This window comes from Diadema antillarum, unplaced genomic scaffold (genome assembly GCF_040938485.1).
Source record: "Diadema antillarum isolate AM-2024a unplaced genomic scaffold, OU_Dant_1.0 scf00000066, whole genome shotgun sequence".
NCBI classification, from domain to species: Eukaryota; Metazoa; Echinodermata; class Echinoidea; order Diadematoida; family Diadematidae; genus Diadema; species Diadema antillarum.
The window spans coordinates 1,432,377-1,456,735 of record NW_027270955.1 but is presented as its reverse complement, the minus strand read 5'-3'; the positions used below and the strand labels follow the sequence as shown (position 1 = coordinate 1,456,735).

The 24,359-nt window shown below is 41.5% G+C and overlaps 2 long non-coding RNA genes across 2 annotated transcripts in view; both read right to left on the bottom strand.

Moving 5' to 3' along the window:
• LOC139716566 (uncharacterized) overlaps positions 1-19,654 on the bottom strand; it is a 65,636-nt gene extending 45,982 nt beyond the window's left edge. The window contains exons 1-3 of the long non-coding RNA XR_011709911.1: positions 19,610-19,654; positions 8,908-9,018; positions 5,666-5,756 (exon numbers count right to left, since the gene is read on the bottom strand). This is a non-coding gene — a long non-coding RNA (uncharacterized lncRNA). The remainder of the gene's footprint in view (positions 1-5,665; positions 5,757-8,907; positions 9,019-19,609) is intronic.
• Positions 19,655-19,680: 26 nt separating this feature from the next.
• The window catches only part of LOC139716562 (uncharacterized), a 64,608-nt gene continuing 59,929 nt past the window's right edge, over positions 19,681-24,359 (bottom strand). Inside the window, exon 3 of the long non-coding RNA XR_011709910.1 lies at positions 19,681-19,793. This is a non-coding gene — a long non-coding RNA (uncharacterized lncRNA). The remainder of the gene's footprint in view (positions 19,794-24,359) is intronic.

The window sequence follows — 24,359 nt, the reverse complement described above, 5'->3', positions numbered from 1 at the left end:
TTGAGGACAAGGCGACAAAAATACACCGTGATTAAGGAGGGAGGGAGGGGGGAGGAGAAGGCTTGTAAGGAAAAGAATAGGCGACAAATGTGTGAACAAACGTCATGCCCGGTAGGAAGGTCAATGTGTGTGACAGAAATGCTCTTGACAGTGGCGGACCCCTGGCTCATTGTTATTATTATGCCTTTGCCTCTGGCCGTCTTGACCGGCCAGGGCACCAGCTGAATCACAATGGCCGGAGAGCTGCTGGCAGGAGACTCATGACTCAATTATGAGCCTCAGTAGGCTTGCCGGTCAGTCTGGGGGGATTGAGGATGGGATGGGGGGGGGGGGGGGGGGAGAGGAGAGGATTTGCCAGGCATTTGCTGGCCGAGCGGCTGGCCAGCAATTATGGAAATTATAATGTGATTGCCTCCGGCGGTATGGAAAGTAGGTCAGGTGACCATCGTCCAGTCCAGGCCGGCCAGTGTTGTTGTTTTGAGCTCGGCTGGACATTCACGGTCAGGCACACTTGGCAATGGCGACTTGGCCAGGGATCATAGCTGGCATCGCTAATGGTGGGAGTTTCATGGAAACCCCTGCAATTTGAATTATTCAGCACTGGCAATGCAGTGCTGGTGACCACGCTCTCAGTGAAAAACGAGCTGAATTTTTGCCTATTTAAATGTGATTGAAAAAAAAGAATAGAAAAAAAAAATGGCACAAATGGACCGGAAAAAAAAAACACACCAGCAAACAAACAAATGCTGATGAAAACTGAGATATAAAGTATCCATATAAAGTGTGTAGGTGCATGAAACAACAAAAATTCTGAGAATCGATTGCGATACAAAGTCAGTATGTGCAAGGTACTTTTCATGCTCAAGCTTAGTAACTCATGCAATAGGTGTTTCAAGTACTTTCAATGTTTTCTCTTTACTGAGGAAGCAAGCTTCGTGGTGCTATTTCTGTATGTGTATTCACTATCTACCCAACAGAGGCCAGCTTACTATCAAAATAATTAAACATAGTGCAGGTTATTTTAAGGTAAGTGAGGTCTATATTCCCTTATTTATCAAGTATTGACACCAGCTCCTGACTCCAAAATGTAATTTTTTTCTTTCTTTTTCATCTCAACCACCTTTATTTCACTGGAAAGTGAAAAATATATCAAGCATCAAGCACAAACTCACTTCACTTCCCATGAGCTGTTATTAAATGGTAGACAAAAATTATTGTCAATGTAAATTCTGATCATTCTACCGCAATCACATCCCAATGTCGGCCAAATTTCAACAACTGAACATACCATACTAGCAGCGGCGGATGTGAGAGCATCACTCCAATTTGCAGCAGAAAAAAAAAGGCTGTACGGCACAAACAGTGTAGATGACCATACAGGCTTCGGAGGTGAGAATTTTAGACAGCGACGGACAGCTCGCGACTGGCATCAAAACGACCCTGGAAGCAAACGGACACCATTGCAGTCTGCGGAGCCCTGTCAAGCTAATTAGCTCCGGGCAGCCGGCGGGTAGCAATAAGATGCCAAAGGGGCATGGAGCTCATCTGGCACCCGGACAGCGGTCAGGCATGCCAGATGACCAAGTTCATCCGCTCCAATAATACGAAACTGCTCACTGCCCCCCACCCCCCCCCCCCCCCAAACACAAACACACAGACTGCAAAAAGCGCCATCTCTTCCCCCATCTCATTTCGCGTCTACCACACTAGATACTTGTCCGGACAGAAAAGCAAACAAGATGGGCAATGGTTTGACATCAGGCTAGGTTCAGCAAATATCAATTCTCATAACCTGAGGGCCTAATTTTCTTTTCCTGACATTGTGAGTTTTCAATCTGCTCTGCCTGTGAATGACAACATACGCTGTAGAAAATCAATCTTAAAGACACTCAGTCGTGGCGAGTGGTTTGTGCGGCACGGAGACGAACGCAACACGCTGCCTCCCCCATTCTGTATCAAATGTAGTGACCCCCGAATGAGAATAGCGCTGGCTCAATGGGTCAGCGAAAATACGGTAGGCTACAAGAGAGCTCCCTGTGCTTATCTCCTAACCCAAAATGGCTGTCCCGAGAGCTTCCGAATGGACGCACACTCTCAGTGCGCATGCGCATGAAGAGAGGCCAAAAGAGCCACGCGTCTTCTGGCCTCTCTCCTCCAATCACCGCAGCTCGCGGTGACAATATTTGTGTACGATGCGTACACACACACGCACACACACACACACACACACGCCGCAGCATCTTCTGGCCTCTCTCCTCCAATCACCGCAGCTCGCGGTGACAATGTTTGTGTATGATGCGTACACACACACGCACACACACACACTTGTCTCAGTGGTAGCATTGTCCCACACGTTTATGGATATAGCACCGAGTCTGCCATTGCGCAATTGCACGCACAAACTTCGGTCGTTCGGAGTTTACGTACCATTAGGGATGGCGATCGGCTGCCTTTAACTACGGACATTTACCTGTAAAAATGTGACCGCTTGAATTATCATTCTATTTTCGGCAGGGGGGGAGGGAAGGTGAAGGGGAATGGTAAACCATAATCATACTCAGAATCTTAGGCTGCTGCTACTAATGAAAGGCAATAATAGCAATTTTGATAGTGAAAATACAATTTCTACTAAACTACTAACAGTAGAAATTGTACATAAAGCATTAGGAATAATACTGCTCCTACTGCTACTACATAAAACTACTATCATTCCTACTACTACTGTCACTACTACTACCAACTGCTACTACTACAACTACTATCTCCACTACTACTACAACTACTACCTCTACTATCCCAACTACTACTACCACTACTGCTGCTGCTGCTACTACTATCTGTACTACTACTACTACTACTACTACTACTACTACTACAAAGTTCTACTACCTCTACTACTGCCACTACTACTGCTGCTACTGCTAACTTACTAGCTGTACTAATACTACTAGTACGACTATTACTACGACTACTATAGAAGTAGTAATACTAATAACACTATTGCTACAAGTACAAACACTTCTGCTACTACTACTACTACTACTACTACTAATGGTAATTACATGATTACTGATGGCAGTCTTGATAAAACTGATTATCATTTAGCAATGGTAATAGTACGCGTGAACTTATCCAGTGGTTTATGCCACAGGCTGTGGGGCTTTTCATGATTCCTCATCATTTTTTCCATTGCATTTAAACAAACTACTGAAATGATTTCCTGCAATATCATTCAACCTGTATTATCGTCACATTCAGCCCTTCTACTCTTCCTCCCTTTTTTAACAATCTTTGCTCGATCTCGTACGGAGAGAAAATCTCGGTCTGAATGCGCACTTCCTGGTCAACAATACCGCCCTGTGACGGACGACAACTGACTGCTCCTGGTAGTACTGCCCGAAAAGTCTGTTGCCATGGCGATAATCAGTACCTGGTAGATTCCTGGTGGTATATTCCATTATCCCTCATCCTCTGTCCCTTTGTCGAGTCCTCTCACTGACCTTTTGTATAGCATATAATGATGTGTTTGATGTTTCAATCGAGGTATCTTTATTATACCAGCAATGCACTCCTCCCCTGCTCTCCTTATATCAATAGACATTGATCTGTTTTTTGTTTGTTTGTTTTTTCTCTTTTTCATGATCTCCCACTCAGTGTAATTCCATGATATAAAATTTGCTAGCTTTCCCAACGTCTTAATACACATGTGGGACTAACTTAAATTTAGCTGAGTCATAGAATGTAATGTGTTGCATTCATTCCAAACTGCGCTGGTCTGTTTTTTTTTTTCTTTGAGTGCAAATTTGTATGAAGTCTTGGCCCTTTGAGCATTCTTGGCTCAACATTGCCGACTTGAACACAAGCTGTCCTCCCATCCCCCCACCCCCCCCCCCCCCATAAATGTGTCTTTAAACACACACAAAGTTCTCCATTGATAATCACCCTTGCCCCTACAAGGAATGACCTACATTGCAGATCTATTTCCACTAACCATCATCAGTTGATACTGATGCACTACAAATTCAGCTCAAACTGTCCGCAGGTCTTGTATCAGATTTCTTCAGCAGTCTATAAATCCACTATGCCCTGCTGGCAGTACCATCTCTTAGTAATAGGAAAATAAATCCATCCTGGAGCTAGACAGCAACCTAAAGAATGCTTTTTACATTATGACATTATACGCTGGACTATATACTGTTATACTTGGTTTGATCTCTTCAAGTTAGCACCTGAGGGTGAAACTACCATTAATCTATTACCTTTAATATATTGGGTTTTCTTTCAGACAAGAGATAGAGTGTGAGTATAGCTGGAGGGGTGGGGAAGGGGTGGGGGGGTGGGGGGTTAGACTCATCCTTTGTTGATGACTCTCCATCTGAGTAGGGGAATTCCCATCATCTGTTCTATTTTTATCTACTCACTTGGAGGGAGTTGCTGAGGAGAAATGGACTGTTTATGTGCTGCCCTTGGGTCTGGGCCAAACAAAGTGTTTGTGTAACCTTCTCCCTACATTCTTGGAAAGCCCTGACAGGGTGATTCCTCTTCTGGGTCCATTCAGCGACTCTGGATGAGGATGGAGGCAGCCAGCCAGGAGGCGGTTGGCATGGTAACTGCATCTCTGTGTGCAGCTGCATCATCGCTGTCCTTATCCACATACCGGCACTTTCTTTGCAATGAATTTACACACACTTTTGTCCGTAATGTCAACAACAGTTTTGGGTAACAACAAATGCATTCATCAGCACAGTCTGGTTTAAACACCCGCATCATTGCCGTAGCCACCACCACCATCACCACATCTAACCACCACTACTATCTTCATCAGTCATCATCATCCATCCATCCATCTCAAACATGATCCGTCAGCCATCATCAAAACCATGAATATCCATATCTCCCTCATCAAATGTTATCATTATCATCATCATCTTCTAGAAATTAAACATTTCATTGTCCTGAATAATAGAAAAAAAAGAAGGAAAGATAAAAACACCTATTCCTACCTGTTTTGGAAGATTTATAACCTGTGTGCATGGTTTGGAGCTTTAGGCAGAAATGTCTAATATCATACAGCACTAGCCAGACAAAATATTTTGAGTATTCCTTCATCCCCCACCCCATACACTGACAAATGAATACAAACTCAGATTATATGCACAATATATACCTCTCTATCGAAATAAATTTTGTCTGGTATGTCTAATGTTTATGGCTATACGGCTTAGACGAATCCTGTCCAGCGTATCAGACTTTCGCCATGCATTTGAGCCAAAGTGGTCAGCATTGCACCCCCTCCCCCTCTTGACATTTTTCTTTTTAAAAGTCTAGATGCCAAACCATAGCCTTCTTCAATAGGTAGCTTTGCAGCTACCAGATAATTACAATAATTGCATTGACCGCAGAAGCCCCTGCAAATAGAGAGAGCCAAGTGGTTTTTGTCCACCGGTTACCACGGAAACTGCTATCATTGTGAGTCGTAATTGTTGCAAAAAATTGCCCTCAACAACAAAACAGAACCACCGCCTCTTATTAAGTGATGATGAATGCACGAGATCCAGAATAATTGCACCAGCAAGTATGTAGAGAAGCAGCGGGACAACATTTTTGTAACAAAGGGATATAAATCTTTCTAGCTTCTTTAACATGAAATATACACAACACCCACCTTGAGGAACTCCATTCGCAAATCTAAATCAAGGCAGCAGAGTCAGATAGTATCCACTTTTGATGAGCTGATATCATTTTTTGTTTCCAACCTGTATAAAGAGAGAAAAAGATAAGAAAGAAAATGTCATTTCATGATCTATAATACCGCATGCAAGTTAAAAAGAGAAAGCTTGGAAAATACAAACTGCATAAACTTCAGAAGTGAAATAAACACTGCTGAACATGAGATTAAAGCAGCAGCTAAAATGGTACTGATAAATTGTTACATTGTAATTTCATGTATGTTTGGCTATATACCTTGAAACTTGTTCAGTTCCTTCATCTCCAAGAAAGGCCATTAACCCGTTAAGGACGGGCTGATTTTGCTACAACATGCATTTCCCATAGGCCCTTGCCCAAGTATACTCGGAACTCGTCCTCAATTGGTTAATATTTCTCTACATGTACCAAAGCACTTGTGATGGATATACTGGACTGGATTGTAGAAAAGTGAACATGATTTGCTCAAATCTTGCTTTCGTGGATACAAGTCACAAAGCAGAGATGCCAGTTAGAATCAAGAAGAGGATCTGAAATACATCTACACGAAGCTACAGCATGTTCTTTGTAATGCCTACTGTGAAAGCATGTCAGGCGAGGAAATAATCAAGTGAGTAGGGTCTGGGGAACACGAGACTATTACGCAAAGAAGGCTGAAATCTAGCTCAAGTTCAAACTGGGGTGATTTCGGCAACCCATGTTTCACCCCTCCGACCTTTGACCCCCCACGTCTGCGTCTTTAAAAAACTCTGGCCAAGTTTGTGAAACAGGTTTTTACCCAGAGCAGACAGGGAATACATGGCACGCGAGGAGACAGAGAGGGAGAAGGGTGGGGGGGGGGGGGAAGGGGATGGCATAAAAGAGGCGTAAGAGGAGGGGACAAGAAAGTTTGTGACATGTTTTGGTTTGTGCTTCGTCTCCTACAAATTTTGCTTTGATTCTATATGACAGCAATCTGATACTATTTCATTATGTTTGCACATACACTGCACTGGATACTTCACTTGTTTAGCAAAAGGCATTGTTACATGATAATAATTGGATGTTCTCACTTTAACATATTTCTTCCCATTGTATATTGATTTGTTTTGTTTGTTTGTTTGTTTGTTTTTTTTGCCTAATTATCCAAGGTTCAACACTAGCAGTGGCCCGGTGGCCCTGGGTCACTTAAAATCTACAAAGTTGTATGTCGCCCCACCAAATTTCCTGAAAGGTTATAATTTGGTGGCCTGATCAGGCAGAAAAAATTCAAAATGAAATTTTCTATGAATTTCCTTTCATTTTGTGCCACTACATTTCTTTTTCAGGCCACCAAAATTTCAAATTCAAAGATTTTAGTGGCCCAAACGGAACACCATTTGGGAAGAAAAATGTTATTGTGGAGAATTGTTAGCTATTCTAACCACACATCTCTGCATTAATATAGGTCCCTTACATGTAAATATTTCATTTTTTTCTTCATTTCTATTTCTCCCTTCTCCACAGAAGTAGTTCTTACTTTCACTTTTCTTTCTTTCTGTCTGTCTGTCTCTCGTCTGTTTGTCTGTCTGTTTCTCTTCCAGTAATATACTTTCACTGTAGCACTCATGATTGTCAAGGTCATTGAGCACATCAAGCAAACACAGTACAAGGTCACTGGGGTCGGCATGAATACTGCTGTCAGTAGGAGAGAAAAAAATACTTAGTTTGGGGAATCCGATGACAATTTCAGAGATGTTAAAGTGCATGGAGGGGGGAAAAGAACTTCAGAAAAAGCTCATGTTATAACAGCATGGACAGTGTATACAGATGATGCTCAAGCTACTAAACAAACAGGCAAATGATTTGTTTTAAAGGTCTCTTTTTTCTTTTCTTTTCTTTTGTTTTGTTTTGGGGTTTTTGGGTGTGCTGGTCCATATTGTCTCAGATGGGTGAAACTGCAAATTATTTGACGAATTCATCCAAAACATTCTTGTACTCCTTTGTAGATTCACTGCTGACTAAAAATTCCCTTTCATCAAGCACATTCGCTTTCTGATGAACACAGTACATATAGAACGTAACTGTGACTATGCATCATAATAATTCTAACAATGGTAATGAAAATAATAGTGATCATCATCATCGGCATCATCATCATCATCATCAACATCATCATCAAAATATGTACAAGGTATCTGACCCATTTTTGTGTAGTTGTATGGTGAGCCGTAAGAATCTCATACTTTTTGTGAATGACAAGATGACAATTCTCCTCGCATTCCACTCTTATTGGCCTTAAAATTTTCAGGTGCGCAAAGGATCTCTCTATGGCATGGACAAGGTACAGCAGAGTAAGAGATAAAAGATTCGATGAAGCTTGCCAGGTGGGACAACTTGCTAAAATACAGAATGAGTCATCATTCACAGAGTGTACATTTGTCCATATCCCATGTCCAGAATGCATTGCTCAAATACAGCCTACTTCATATCATAATATATTCACATGCACTCCTTCCATTTGAACATGTTGATCCTGAAGCAAAAATGTTTTAAAAGGGGAATTCCAAATGATTTTCATACTTTCACATCATGTGATATATGTAAATCGATAGTGCCATGTATAGATTTATGGAATTTACTGTGGTCTTTGATCAGATAAACAGATACTCTGAAAAAAAACCCAAACAAATTACACTGAACAGGGAAGATGACATGGGAGGCTCACATATATTCCAGTAATGTAGATGTCATTCCATTACCATCACTTGCTTGACAACTTCCCCTGTGCAGAATTGATGCATGCTTTCTTCCTTGTGTTGCTTTCTTGAGCAGCTAATTGTATGTATGTGAAGCGGCTATGGCATCATCCTCGTTTGAGATTTGTTTAAATGAATTGTGAAAAACATTCTTATTCCTCACTGCAAATCACAGTAAATTCTGAAACTCTGTACCCAGTACAACCAGTTTTACAGATGTCCAAATGCTAAAGTCTGAAAATCATCTGGGGATGTTCTTTCACAGGGAATAATTTTCCTGGTATCGCATCGCAATTTGCTATGCATTTTTACACCACTGCTACACAAACTAACTTTTGTGTAGCAGTTTTCTTTCATAGAAGTGTACAGGATACCATTTGAAATACTGTTCATCAGCTGAAGTTGCTAATCAAATGTGAGCTGGAAAATTATTCCCTGCTTTCATACCCAACCCTGATTTTGCTTTTCCTCTTGGAATACGTACCTGGCTGCGCGGTTGGTGTGGAACGGCTCCCGAGACAGACAGACAGACAAACAGAGAGATAGTGCTGAATTATTCCACAAGTAAAATCCACAAGAGCCAGACAAGCAGATTCTGGAAGTAGAAAAAAACAACAACAACATGACAGAATAAAATATTTAAGCATACATTCATTTGCTCTGCATACATCAATCGTATTAAAGAAAGATATTTTTGCAATGGTTCAGTTTTGCCAGAAGATTGATATTTGTGAAATTAAGAACCTCTTGAAACACTTGTTTTTGTGTTTTCAGCTCAAGGGCCAGCATAAAAGTACAGCAGTCTCACGAGGGGTGAGGAAAGCTTGGCAGCACTGATTTTTCCTTTCTCTCGACAGAAAACAGCAAATTACACTGTCAATCCATCATTCAGTGATTCCAACAGTGCCCCCCCCCCCACCTCTCTCCTTTCTGTTGTTCTTTTTCTGTTTGTTTGTTTGTTTGTTTGTTTGTTTTTGCTTCTTGAAGATGAAAGTTTCCCTTTAAAAATGCACATTTATGCAGAGGCAAGCGACACTGTGCTGTGTTTTGCCCAGCTGAAAAGCCACACAAGCAAACCCTCCATACCCTAAGAGCAAACAGAACAATTCTCACGTATGTGTTGATAGTTTTATAAAAAATCTAAACAGCACATCATGTCTAACTAGGCTACCCTCCATTCCCCCCCCCAAAAAAAAAAAAAAAAATCCCAAACTATTTATCAATACATATCTAACAAGCATACTCTTAATACTGCAATGTACACAAACATAAGGAAATCACAAACTATATTATACAAAGAAGATATCTCATATACTTCATATTTCTCTTCTATTTTTTTTTTCAAGCAGTGCTTGCCATGATCATCTTGGGATAATGCCCAAATCATCATCGCCCCTTCAAGGTATGATCAATCCGAACAACATTCATACAACAACTTCCTCATTGCAATCACATGCTTCCTGATCACAAATTCTTGGCAAGGGACAAGAAATCTTTGTATGTGTGCATATTATGTTATTTTTCCTTCCAAACCGAGTGATGTCACGAAACATTAATCATCCCCTGTCAAGTTGCAATGCATGCTGCTTTAAACCCTGTCATACAATAGTTATGTTCACATGCAGTTGCCAGACCTGAGGTTTAGGTCTAAAACTGAACCGCTGATGATTAGCTCCACTCGTGAATTCAAGACGCAGGTCCACACACGCACCTAAACTTTAAGATATAACTTAAGAGCGACCCCTGCTCGATGATTATACCAGAAGAGCAGCAGCTTTGCTATGACCCATACAAAATAGCGCAGCTGGAGGTTGACCCGGAAGCCAACGAGAAGTGAGGGTCACGCTAACTTACAAGCTCGTTGATTGTACACACACAGAGCGAAACTACGTGCAAAAACTTCTGGTTTTTCAGTGACTTTAAAATCTTGAGATTTGGGAATTGCTACCGGCCCGTTTGGCAGCATTCTTCTAAATTTGGGATATTTGGGAATGTGCCGTACTCCCCTCCCTCCAATCATCATCCCCACTTGTGCTAACTATGATCCTTTCTCTTATTCAATGAAGTATCTGAAAGATATCATTCATGCAAAATGTGAAACCATCTTCACGACTTTATCTGGTTGGTTTGTTTTCAGAAGTACTACCAATTTTCCATTATACATCTTGCTCTATATTTTTCCCCTCCCAATCCCCCTTTCTCACAGCTATAGCATGGTCCTCCCACTACATACGGAATACTTACTGCTCAACCAATCATTATCAGCATAATCACAAACTCCTGAAATACTTTTTCTTCTCAGAATCTAAATGAGTTTCCACAACCTGAGGTAACATATCTCCTCCTCCGTAAACGCTATCCGCCAAAAAATTCTGCGATGCCCCAAATTCTGCGATGCCCTGCCAGCAACTCCCCCTTTGCTTTTGATATTTCATCTCACTTTTAACTTGTCTCTGCATCCATCACTTCCAATACTCGCGGTTCTGCCCTCGATACCCCCTCTATACGGACAGGAAAGGGGAGCTAAGGACGGATACCTTCAACCACACAACGACCTTTCCATACTAACCACAAGAGGGCAGTGACCTTTAGCACCCGCCACCAAACCAGCCGCATTTTCGCGGGTTAACGTCCCCACCACAGGCACAGGGTGTAGGTACACGTGATGTGAGTACTTCATGTGGGGGGCGGATATATATGGCGAAGGAACCAATTTTAAGCACATGGTGTGTCAAAATTCCTCATATTTTTGGAGTCACCGGTTGTGGTTAAAATCGTAAGCGTGTTGGCATGTCTCTGGCAGTACTGCAATTCGAATGGATCACAATCAAATGGTGGATCCAATATAAAGAGGTCAAACCAAGGTCACCCTAGAAGCCCAGAATGATAGGTTTGCGGTCAAACCATCTTCCTGTGATCGGCAGGCCTCATTTTCTCTCCCCATTTTCCTTTCTGTTTTGTCTTACATTGCTTTTGGCCAAGTAATCACTTCTTATACTGTATGATTAAAAAAAAAAAACTTTGCAAGGAAAGAAAACAGCATTTGAGAATAATGTGGATGCTGCATGCAAGCATCTGTAATCAAAACATTATCTACAGATCAAGGAACAAGCACTAAAGAAAAAAAAAAAGGTAGAAAATATCTTTGAATTTGAATATTCTATGGACATGCCCAGTTATTCCATGCCAAGAGCTTCTGTTTAAAAAAAAAAGTGGGTCATGCCGAGGTCTGTTCCTGGGAGACTAGCCAATCCCCAGGTAAATTTGTCCCTTTCTTGCCCAGCCTAGGCAGGATGCGAATGTCGACAACCTCTCGTCCCCCCCCCCACCCCTCTTCTACCAACACCGCCATTTCTACACCACCACTACATGCACCTCAAATGTTACCCTAGCCCTCTTCACTCCTTCCCTCCTTCCCTCCTTCTCTGGCAAGTTTATGACCCTTGTTTTTTCCTGAAAATTCTCCATGTGCTGCCCTGAATTTTCCATCCCGTAGCAGACTGGCTTCCGTCTCACAAGGCAGAGCAGACTTTTTTTTTCCTCTTGTGTTCCTTGTCTTTTTTTCTTTTTCTTTCTGTCACTGGGTTACATTATATTTGCTGGCAACTGTATATCACCTACACAGACATACACACACACACACATGCACACAAACACACACACATACACAGAATAAGACCCTGGCTGCCCAGTTTGGGTTGAGAAGTTCACGCTGTAATCGGAGATGGGGAGTGATATATCGCGGCAACAACTTCTTGATCGCATTTCTGCGACAAAAAGTCCCGAAACAGAGCCCAGATGGATGAGGTGTACAACATCCTGAACACTGTCTGCTGCACGGAGATTCTACCTTTACATACAAGATACCATCCAGGATGGTCGGGCCTTTTTATTTTTAGCGATATAAGGATTAAAAATAGATACTGGCTATCACAAATACTTCTGCTAAACCCTTTTCGTCTTTCATGTCACTACCAACAAATCTTTTAAATCTCGCTCAGTACCAAGGGTTACCAAGCTCTGTAGATCACAGAATCTGATGCACAGCAGAATAAAGTTTTACAAAAAAAAAAAAAAGTTGCATTGAAGTTAAAAATCATGTTTTGGTTTTAAAAATAAAATAGAAACCTGCACCCACTAAGTTAAGTTTGATGAGGAAAAAACAACATACAGATGTGGGTTTACCACTATCACAAAAACATATGAATTTGTGGCTCTAGGTTTTCAAATTATCATTAATGATTTCATGACATCCTCTGCTGTTTAAAATCATATATTTCCATTTTTTATTTTTGTCTAGAATCTGCTTACTATCAGGCCTGAATGTAAGTTGTTTGGAATTTTGTTTTGTTTTTGTTTTTGTTTTTTTTTGTCTCCAAGAACCAGTAAAGTATTTTGATCCTGAAAACATTTGTATCAAAACCTGAGGGATGATTTAAAACTCCAGTACACAAAGAACAAACAAACAGAATAGGAAAAGAGCAGCAGTTTAGGCAACATCACTCTACAGTTTTAAAAAAGAGCTACCGTCATGTCTGGGTTACTAAGGGCGAGTAGCCCCCTCACCCTTGCCGCACTACATTCTACATGGTACACTACAAAGATGGATTACGGTGCTTCAGTAAGTTCAGTAAGTTCATTGAGATGGGATATCCTAAGAAAAGACATAGAACATTAAAAAATGCTTACTTGTTGACTGTGAAAAAGATGGCACATCCCAGATGAAGACATGAAAAATAATAAAAATGTATTAAATCTTCACAGGAAAAGCTATATCCCAGTTTATTTCTAAAATGCATCCATTACCCCAAAAACCATATGCCTTGGCAATCAAACTAGTAGGCCCTATACTGTAAAAGTGGAAATTTTCGTGGTGTTGAAATTTTTGCCAATTTCGCGCAACCAGAAACTAGCGCGAAAATAAAAGCATGCGAATATTTTTGCTTGCCATAAGTCCCTGTGCGTGATGTCCTGATTCCGCAGAATTAAAAACACGCGAAACTCTTCTTACCCGGCCAAGCGCGGAAAATTAGTCCCGCGAAAATATCCACTTTTACAGTAGCAGATATATCAGAAGAATATTAAAAGAAGAAGAAGAAAAAAAAAATAATGATATTAATAATGATAAAGTAGTGCTGCTGCATGCTGAGTGTGAATTACCTGAACCCTCAACATTTGTCAATTCTAGCAAATATGTTGCTCAACTTCCACTGTGGATAACTGCTCTGGAAATAAGGATGCTGCCACCACATTTGCTAAACTGTACGTGACCCATAATCCAGTTTACTGGCACAGTTTACTGTTCTTCCACTTAGACTCCATTACAGAAAGAATAAAATACACAACAACAAAACTAAGTCATATTCACCACAACGGTTCTAATTATAATCTGCAGCCCTGTATAATCTGCAGCCCTCTCTTATCCCCTAGTCCCATGCCCTTCTTAACGCTCCATCTGATACACCAAACACTACCTTCTTCATTCATATCTTGGCCTTCACTTCAAATTACAACCCTTCCCAACCAATGGCAACATACTGTTCAACACTGTTCCCAACCCCTATTCTCCAACTAATACCAAATATACCTCTCAACAATACCCCTAGTCCCTAGACACCATTCCCTCCAAACAACAAGCTGTTTCCAACCCCTTAACACTACCCCCTGCAATGTCCAGAATGCCATACCCATTCCCTAATCTCAGTCCCTTCCCAAGATACGTTTTTATCCCTCCAACATCATCTTTTACCCTCTGAACAACAGCTCTGCCCTCAAACCCCATCACCCCTCAATTCCATCCCGTCATAAACCCGACCCTTTAAACATAAAGAAACTCTTCCCTTCATTATTATATTTCATATGTAACCCACAGCCCCTATTCCTCAAACCCCAGCTCCCACTTCACAACCCCATCCTCTTCCACAAACCTCCACCCCTTAACCCCAACCACAACTTTATTCTTCCAACTCCATCCTCTTCCTCCAAGCTCTCACCTCCTGACCACCACCAACCAAGGCTTGGTAGATAAGCTCGAGCTGCCCGTCATTTCCACCACAGATCACATGCTTTTTGTCCTACCTTCGCCCTCTCCATCTCGCAAAACAGGTCAGCTATTCAGGGCACAATGGGGCTCATCTCCTGCGAGCCTGATCTTAACAGGGGACCATGAATAGGCACTATGTCACCATGCTCTACTTACTCTGAACACACCTCATTACGGAGGTGCTTAATGTTACCAACCTTACTCTACTTATCCAGCAACCCTTATCTCCACCCCCCCCCCCAACTCTACCTTTCTACAGCGTGGACATTTTTTTTTCCAATTAAGTTTAAGTGAAAATGCTTTTCTTCTTTTGTTCAATGATGCAGTCGTGAGCTTCGAAAGCGCCACTGACAAACTGGAGGAACGCTGCAGCATCAGTTTGAACGCAAACAAGCACCGAGGCGGACAATGGCCCATGTCCTGATTCTTTCTTTCAATCAAAAGAACGCAACCAGACATTACGTAAATTCTATTTTAAGCCCGGCTTCTGTTCGCTCTGTTTTTGTCACAGCAAACTTATCTCTCTCTCTCCTTCTCTCTCCTACCACCACCTCTAAACAATGTTTCTTTTTTTATATATCTTACAATAACCCTGCCAGCGAGTGAAAAGGTTATCAATCTCAAAAGTCATGAGCACAGGCCCTTAGAATTCAACCAACACAATCCTAAATGGGTTGGTGATAAATATGTGCGACAAGAGGGGCTCATGGAGGCCTCAAACAGGTAGCAAATGGAAGATACCCTTAACCATTTCACTGCTTCGTTTGCCGATTGGCGCGCATGCCAGAGTGCCTTCTTTCTGTTAGGCGCGGACTTCTGGAACCACACTGTCAATGAATAAAGAGATTACCTGGACCCCCTAATCCCTATTGTGCCACCATGGCCTTCCTGTTGGACTGAGGCACATTGCTACACCTGGGTGGGCTTGCCAACTTTATGACTAGGTCAAGTTTGGGATGGATTAAGTGACTGAATGCTGACCAAGCTTGGCAAGTTCAAGGTAAGCCAAGTGCTTGGCCACATTCAAACATGAAAAGGGTTAAGGAAGGGCAGGAAAGTGATGAGAAAGGGAATGTATAGAATGAGGGATAGAGGAATAGAGAGAGAAAATGAAGAGATGGAATGAAAGACAGACAGACACACAGCAACAGACAGACAGACAGACACACAGACAGACAGACAGACAGACAGAGACAGGAGATACACAGAGCATTACCAGGGTAGTGAAAGATTGATCTGTCAAAGGACTCCAGGCAGGACAGCAGAATTATACGGGTAGGAATAAGATCAGGGAAGGGTGGGGGTCAATATGGACGCAGAGGGCCCATCTGGGGGGAATATGGAAAGGAAGGGCTGTTGAAATGGATATTGAAAGCCACTGAAATTAGATTAATATAAATGGAGAACTGGCAAGAACTGTGGCCGAGAAGAAACAAGGTTAATGGAAGAGAAAGGACAAATGTGAAACAGTGAGAAAGAAATAGAAATGAACCTGATGGTTCATGACACATTATCAGCCAAAATTTCTTTTTTTGTAGTATAAATCTGGTTCAGAACAGTCATCCATCACAGGCTACGGGGTTGCAGAGACCACAGACTTTGAGATGGTGGTGGTAAGGTGCAAAAAAAAAAATGGAAAGGAAAAGGAGCCCAGAACAAAAATGATATTTAGATTAAACAGAATTCAATCAGAGATCAGTGGTATAGGCCTACAAGCTACAAATTGTATGCAGCAAGTTCCAGGATTTGTCCCCAAGACCAGGACTGGAAGACCAAAAACATTCGAAACCAATCATAACCTAAAGGCCTGATTCAAGCATCCACTTCTGCCTATGATCAGTCCAGGTCCTTCCCATCAGTAGACATTGCCTTGGGAGTATTAACCCACTGCGAACAATCTGATTTTGTTATAACATGCATTTCCCATGAACACCTACCCAAGTATGCTCTGGACTAGTCTTCAACGCGTTATGGCAGCAATGCATCTAAAACTCTTGGAGAACTGCTCACATAGACAAAGACAGAATCCTGTTGATGTAAGGCAATTTGTCAATCAGGTGCAATGCAAGAAAGAACCACTGATTGCTGATTTTGGTTCAATGTGCCGGAATATACTTGTACATGCCTTCTCAGCTGTCTCATTATTAGTGTTCTATTTCTGCCCAATTTCACACAAATCTTCTTCTGCTCTCAAAAATCACTCCTATTATTCAAAACAGGCTCTTTCTCCATAGAATTACTGATGTGCTGTTCAGGGAAAACCATCACCCTCTACCGACATCCAAAATCAATTCGCGGGGTGAACGTCCTGCTAGCCTCTCTCCCTATGACCATTCATCTGAAAAGTGTAGAACATCATCCAATCATCACAAAACAATGACATCTTTAATACAATTCACGATAAACAGATGTGGAGGGGGGGGGGGGGTGGAAAGAGCATTTGCACCTGTACAACACAACACATAATATTTCTTATGGGGGGGGGGGGGGTGGGGAGTGGGAAAAGGGGAGGTAGACTTTCTCGACTAATCAGTCAAAGGCAAGAGCTTTGACCTCTGATCGTGCCAGCGTTTCTTTTATGGGCACAGGATGATTTGCACCCCCCTCAATATGGGCCCCTCCTCGGCGGCGCGTGGATAACTTTGGAACCAGGTTTTCAAGAGTTCATACGGTATACAACAGGGTGTATAAAAAAAAAAGAGCCAAAAGAGAGAGAGAGATATAGAGCGAGGCATAGCCATCAATTATGGGGTAAAAATAATACCAAAAAAATGCAATATTGGACAACAAAATATATGAAATTGAATAAAGATGAAAAATGGAAGTATACTGGATGGGCAAAATATTGCACTCTGCACCTTTGGCTCAGAACATTGCTCATCAAAGAATAAAGAAAAAAAGTGCAAAGCCTTACTTTCCTGGAAACACTGCTTGAGAGCAGTTTGCATGTATCTTCATAACTCTGTTTTAAATTCTCTTCCTGTTCTCACGACAGGAAAATATCTGCAAATGCTAAGTACAGACGTAAACAGGCCATATCTGATTGACAAACTGAATCGAGCACTCTACTAAAAACATGTTATATTAAATAGGAATGTGGGCACTCCCCATAGATGAATGTGATGCTATTTAAACCCAAGAGGTCTATGTAGAGATGCTATTGGGACATTTTGCTATTAAATGTTCTTTTAATGATGCAAGATGCAGATTGCCTACCTGCTGATTGACATAGTATGTTTCACTCACAACCCAATAGGGACCTACTGAATCATTGCAAATAAGTCTTGTCTAATCCCTTCCTGAAACTTATGTTACAATGTTCCTAATTTCTGATCATTGGACAGCAAAATAGCCCACAGCAGGGTCCTAAGCGCATTGTTTAGGTCTGTCTCTTCCAAAGGTAATCATACTTCTGCTTGCAGGATGCAAACTGATAAGGTTATAAAAGCAATATGTAAAGTATTAAAGCTGGTACATGCTATATTTTCTTCTTTCAGTAATGCAATCAATGGCAAAGTTATGGTAACTTAATCTCCACAAGTCAAAGAGAAGAAAATAAGAATAAAGAGGGAAGCACATGGTATATTCAAATTTGGCTGTGGCATTGGCATTGGCTGGAAAGCATCGGTGGCAGGCTTGACAGTTCCCCCACTGAGGTGAAATAGAAAGGGCCTTAAATAGCGTCTTGCCTACGTGTGTCAATAAATGCGGTGTGGAAGGAGTAGGCTTGCTGTGCTGTCTCCATGGGTGCTATCTTTGTAAGAGTCCTAGCTGGATAATTGGCACAAAAGGAGTGCACCAGATTACCCATCATCCCCTATCCAACCATTCCCCTCCCCCCCCCCCCATATCATTCCAGCCCCACCCTACCACAATCCCCTTGCCCCACCCCCGTCCTGATAAACACACCCGTTCCCTTGAACTAGACTGTGACAGTCCGTGTTTGTCAGCCGTTTGTCAAACAAAACCGTTTATTGAAGGCCCAGACAATCTTGAGGCTTCTGCAAACAGTGCAGGGCGGTCTGGTAGAGGAAAGTCCAAAGTGGAAAGAGAACTGTTGTCTGGGCGCGATTAGCCTCTCCGCAAGGCTGCGATTCCGGAACATGTCTCAAGTGCTACACCTGTTCTATTTCTCAGTGTGCAGAATCACAACACACAAAAGGCACAAACACAAACACACACACACATACATGTAGATAAATACACACACCTTTATGCAAATCCACTTTAGGGGGTGGTAGCCCTCTATAGCTTCCACAACCTATCTCTGTCGCAACCTTCACGTGTAAGGCGCAATGTATCAGAAAACGAATTTTCCAGGTCTGGTGGTGGCTAGCCGATTACAAGCACTATGTAATTCTTCTTTTCTTTCAACTCCAGCTACTATAATGACATCATCTGGTTTCCCTAGTGATGAAAGAGTTTATTTCCCCCAAGGTCAACAGTACCTTGTGAGCATGAATGCTCCGGATTACTGATGTATTCAAATTCATTTGAATCCATACATCCCCCCTACGATTCCCCTGCTCCCACCACAGGAACAAGCCACTAAATTCACCTGTTCCTACGGAACACATCTCAAAACACTGATTCCAGTTTATAGGCATTTGTCGTTGCTATGCTATGCAAGCCACAGGTAAGCCTTTATGTTACAAAGAGCAAGCAAAATGTATGCATTAACTTATCATAGACAGATAGATAGATGGATGGATAGACAGATGTAGATAGATAGATGCATGCAAAGCCAAATATAAATTCTACCCAATAACACAACCCTAACCCTAATCCTAATCCCCACATCAAGCTAAACCTAAATCCTTAAAACAACCCTAACCCTAAGTCCTTGGAGAAATCAAGACCGAAGCAATTGTAGGCAACTCATTTGTGAAAATATCTGACCGCAAAAATAATAGCTTTTACAGTAGAGGGAGAGGAGAAGTGAGCTGTCTCCACGAGTGCCATTCCTCGTTATATTCAGGTTGGTTTGATGTTAAAGTAATGATGACATAAGATGAATCGCACTGCGAAGGGTTGCTGTTTTTGTGTTACTCTTCCTTTTCTTTTCCTTTTTTGGTTGTACCATCTAAATTTCCTCTGGGTCGCTGGTCAAAAATTATCGAATATTGTTCCCCCTCAGTGTTACCTTTGCAGTATCAATCCATTGCTGAACTTTGCGGCTGCTGAGTACTGTAGTTGTGTTTTGTAAAAGCTGCATTCAGTCGATTCCATCCCCCATCTTCAGACTCGTCGCAGGGTTTGGCAGGTACGAATCCCAACGCCTCGTGTACAGCTGCACTGGCGAGGGAGACCGACCTCCAGGAAACCATCTATTAAATACACAGATGAAGTCAAAAAGAAACAAAACGTCAAAAGCGTATTACTAGCCAGTGGGCTGATTGGGCTCTACCTGGCTCAAATATAGACATTGAATACAAAATACATGCAAAAATCTTGCTAGTTCCAGAGGCTCAAGTTTAGAAAACTTTCATTCTATTAAATGATAAAGGGAGGGAGACTGAAATTAGATGTAATAACAATGAAAAAAATGTATGATTACCATTACATTTTACTATTTGTTTTTTTCTTTTCTTCTCAAAAGCCATTCTTGAATTCTCTCTGGGATGAACTTTATGTATTATATCAATGCAAACTAAAAGCATTTAACATAAAACAGCCACTGGAACACATTCATTGGAAATTTTGAGTGGGTCTGCAAAAGTTTTACAACGCAAAAGGGGAAACAAAGAAATATTTATTGTAAAACAGGATACTTTGAAAGCATGAAATTTTCATGAATTGGAGCCGGCGGCCTTCTCTCGTGGCATGAAATTCTTTGTGAGTTGCTTCAAACATTCAATGCATATAGTGCAGACAAGAAATTTCGAGTGCGCTTTATTCATGAATCCTGGTTCTCACGAATTTCGCGAAATTAAAATGCACATAAACATTCCTTGTTTATACAATAAAAACCATTGAAATAAAGAGAATGGTTCAAATATGGCCAATAGGCCATTCACATCCAACTTAATCACCAATTTGACTGAGAGACTCTTATGCTGATAGATTTATCAAGCATTCTTATATTGCAAGATTACCATATATAACTTATCTTGATAAAAGAAAAACTAATGAATTCAACATATATTAGAAAGAGAAGGGGAACAAAATAAATAAACAGTTAATAACATAATCTCATCATCGGCAGATATACACGTATGGTACTTTGCAATCCTTCAAATGACAAAATATTACAGAACAAACACGAATTACAAATAAGATACAAACGCTTGGTGACACAACCACCATCTGCATTTGTCCACCAGAGAAGTCACTCGAGAGCGGAAAAACGTCTCTATTCACGTACACAACACCCGGAAAAATATGCTAGCCCAGCACATTAATAGCACCACATTTAAGCTAGTTTTCCTCAAGAATCAAGGCATAACCACATCATTCAAGACTTGGTGATGTGGCGACAAGTCAGACGAACTAAAAAGGGCCACTGTGGATAAGAGCGACGTCAACGCCCTTGCACCCGGGCACAAATCGGAATTTCTGAGACATTTGCACTTTGGGGGCGCTCTTCAATAATTAGCAAAATGGACAAATGCGGAAAGGAAGGGGGAGTGAGGATGAGAAAAAGAGACAGAGCATAACTAACGCAGAGTGGTCCCCCATCCCCCACCCTCACTTACCTTCGCCCGGTACGTCCAGCCACGCAAAAATCACTGACTGTTAGAGCGACCCCTAGTGCCCAGACAGGGCCAGCGCTTAGCCAGCCAGACAACACTTTTTTCCTCTCTTTTTTTTTTTCCTTCCCAGGGAATGAATACACTTGCATTCCATCATGTACAGTCTGCATGTTCATAGCCGCCTAGGCAGCGTGCACACTGCACTGCGCTGTACTTCTGAGCATACATTACTCGTCTGGTGCTCGACATACAGTTCTCTTTGCCTGTCTGGTTGGTCTGCTAGAAAGGAACGACCAGGTTTCATTTTTTTTTCCCCTCCTCCACACCACCTCGGTCTCCCTGTATTGCAAAGCTTTCCAGTTTCCTCACGTTCGCTCACTGCTTTCGTTTCTCGTCATTTTTCTGCGCCATGGCGGAGCGCGGGAGCACATTCGCGCCCTCCACTTGGCACACACTCTCTCTGCATGTTACGCAGCCTCCAATCCCTATTACATACGTGTATGCTGCCTATCCTGAACAAAATGTCCGCCATGCAATGCTCTGCATACCCGCTCCTCCATTGTAAATGTATGATCAACCAACATGGTCATGTCCGTTTCACATTTCTGATATTCTGAGCCTATGGTTATCACAGATTTTGATGTCCAAGTCTCTGTAGAAGCTTCGTTTGCAAGAGTCTCACCAGAAGAGGGTTTCTTCTGACGCAATCTTGCAAGTAGTAAACAGATCTCGTTGGGACCCAAGAACCATTCTCATACTACTGTAAAAGTGGATATTTTCGTGCGACTAATTTTTCGTGCTTGGCAGGGGTAAGAAGAGTTTTGCGTGTTTTTAATTCGGCGGTATCAAGTCATCAACTGCTGGAACATATGGTAAACAAAAATATTCGCATGCTTTTATTTTCGCGCTAGTTTCAGGTTGTGCGAAATGCGCGAAAATTTCAACACCGCGAAAATTTCCACTTTTACAGTATCCACCCCTTTCTGTGCCATTCTTCTACTATAAGGGGCATTTCTTGCAACAAGGGAGTCAACTACATGTATGACTAGAGTCCTCATTCTTGTCAAAAGTGCATAAAGCTTGCATTTTCCTACATGCTACGTTTGATTAGCTGTCCACATGTGCACAGAAATGGCAATCGGTTAAGTAATCATCCCTACAGTGCTTCTTTTAAAATCAGAAAATATGGAGTTGGGACTCACATCAATACGCAGGTCACTACTGATGAAGATTATGATGATGACGGTGATATAAATTTCTGATAAATTACCCAAACTTGCAATTGAAAATGACTAGTTTCATCTAAGCTGTAGCTCTTTGTGTCTGATACAAGGTCATACCATTGCCAGTTGGCAGGAGACTGATGATTTTGACTGGGAAGAGTTCTAGGATGAGGAATGGTTCCTCCTCACCCAAGGACAACAGGGTGTTGGACGCCCCCTCCTGCAAAAGCACAAACTTTGCTAACACCTCTCCCCCTTTTCTAATTTCAACTTTAAATTCAGATGGTATCTGGCAATGAATTTCAGACTTTAACCACAACATAATGTACACTCATAAATTGAAACATTGCATAAATCCGATTTGAAGTTTGTAATATATCAAAATGGTGATCATTTGGACAAAATGACAGAATTCAGCTGCATTTTCTGGCCCCCTTCTTTTTTTTTTCCTCAGACCTATCTCTCTCTCTCTCTCTGTCTACAGCATTAGTAGGAATTCTTTAAGCAAACCTATAAAGATTATCAAACTGCAACAGCTCTATTCATACAATAACTGTCCAAATGATACGCTATATAGTTTGGAATACATAGAGAAGGAAACAGAAGCACTTGCCAGGGAAGTTCTAACATTACAGACCACACAGGGTCCTGTCTAATGACAATGAAGAGTACTTGCCCTACCCTGCACATAGATCTGAAAGGTTTAGGGCTATTAGCATCTAACGGTTCAAGACTGGAAGCTTACACACAGACAATTTGCTCATCATTTTCAAAAGAAAACAAAAACAACTGCTCTGTCATATCGGAAAGAATACCATCAGATGTACTTATCACTTTCCAATTTACCTATTATGAGAAAATTTGGAACTTGTCAGTCACAGAGGCAATGGACACAGACAGAGTGACATAGGACATAGGAATGGAATAAGTTTTATGACTGATGCAAGTTCCTGGCAGAAAAAAAAAAAGTGTAGTTTGTGAAATATTCTTCTCTTCTTTACCTGCTTTTTAAAGCTCTTTAAACAGAGACAAAGTGAACAAGAGAGACAGAAAAAGAGGGATATAAAAATGATTGTTTCACTGTACCTTTCTACTGAATACTGGTGGGGACATTACTAATTGTGGTTCAGTCCATGGACTGGTTATCTCTATGGTTCCCAGCCAGTACTATCATAGCTCTTGGAACAGAGCAAAGGACAGAATTGTGAATTCTTTGAGAAATACATGCAATTTTTATCTTCAACTCCATTTGTCTATCTAACCAGCCCCTCATGCTTCACAGCAACTTTTCAGCAATGACTGTTAATTCACAAGAGCGTTGCGACTCTATTTCGATACCATGCAACTCTCAGATATACATGAAGCAATCACTGTCTAAAACAGGAAAATGAAATGTGTTATCTTACGATGCGAAGTACTTTCTTTTCCGATGTCTCTGATCATTTTACTAGGGAACATAAAAAAATGATCATTCTTAAAGAACAAATCTAACAAGAAGAACGCTTGAAAGACGAAAAAAAAAAAAGGAGAAAAGAATAAGGAAAAGTCTTGTAACACTATACCTGCACAATAGATGCGAAACAAATTTCTCTGACTGGCATACAAGTTTCACACCATTCAATTAGGTTCAGCCCGAGAAAAATCCGATGTTCCAATCTATTCTCGTCTCTGTAACGAGCGTACAATGTAACGTATCAGTCAGAAAGCATGCGCTCAGAAACAGTGTCCGTAAGAACTGAACGCGGAGGTGGTATCCCCCGAATCCAAACGACAGAAACGAAGTAACGGTATTCAGTGGAAAAAAGCACAGAACTATAAATGCTTCTGCTGAAAAATCCTACCAAGTTAAAAAGAGCATAATTTCTGGAGAAGACTAGCGATAATGCGGCTTACTTTCACCATGTGTTACGAAAATCGCTCATGGGGGAGTCACTAGGACAATCGCAGACAAGGAACTGAGTAATCGGGCTCCAAAATC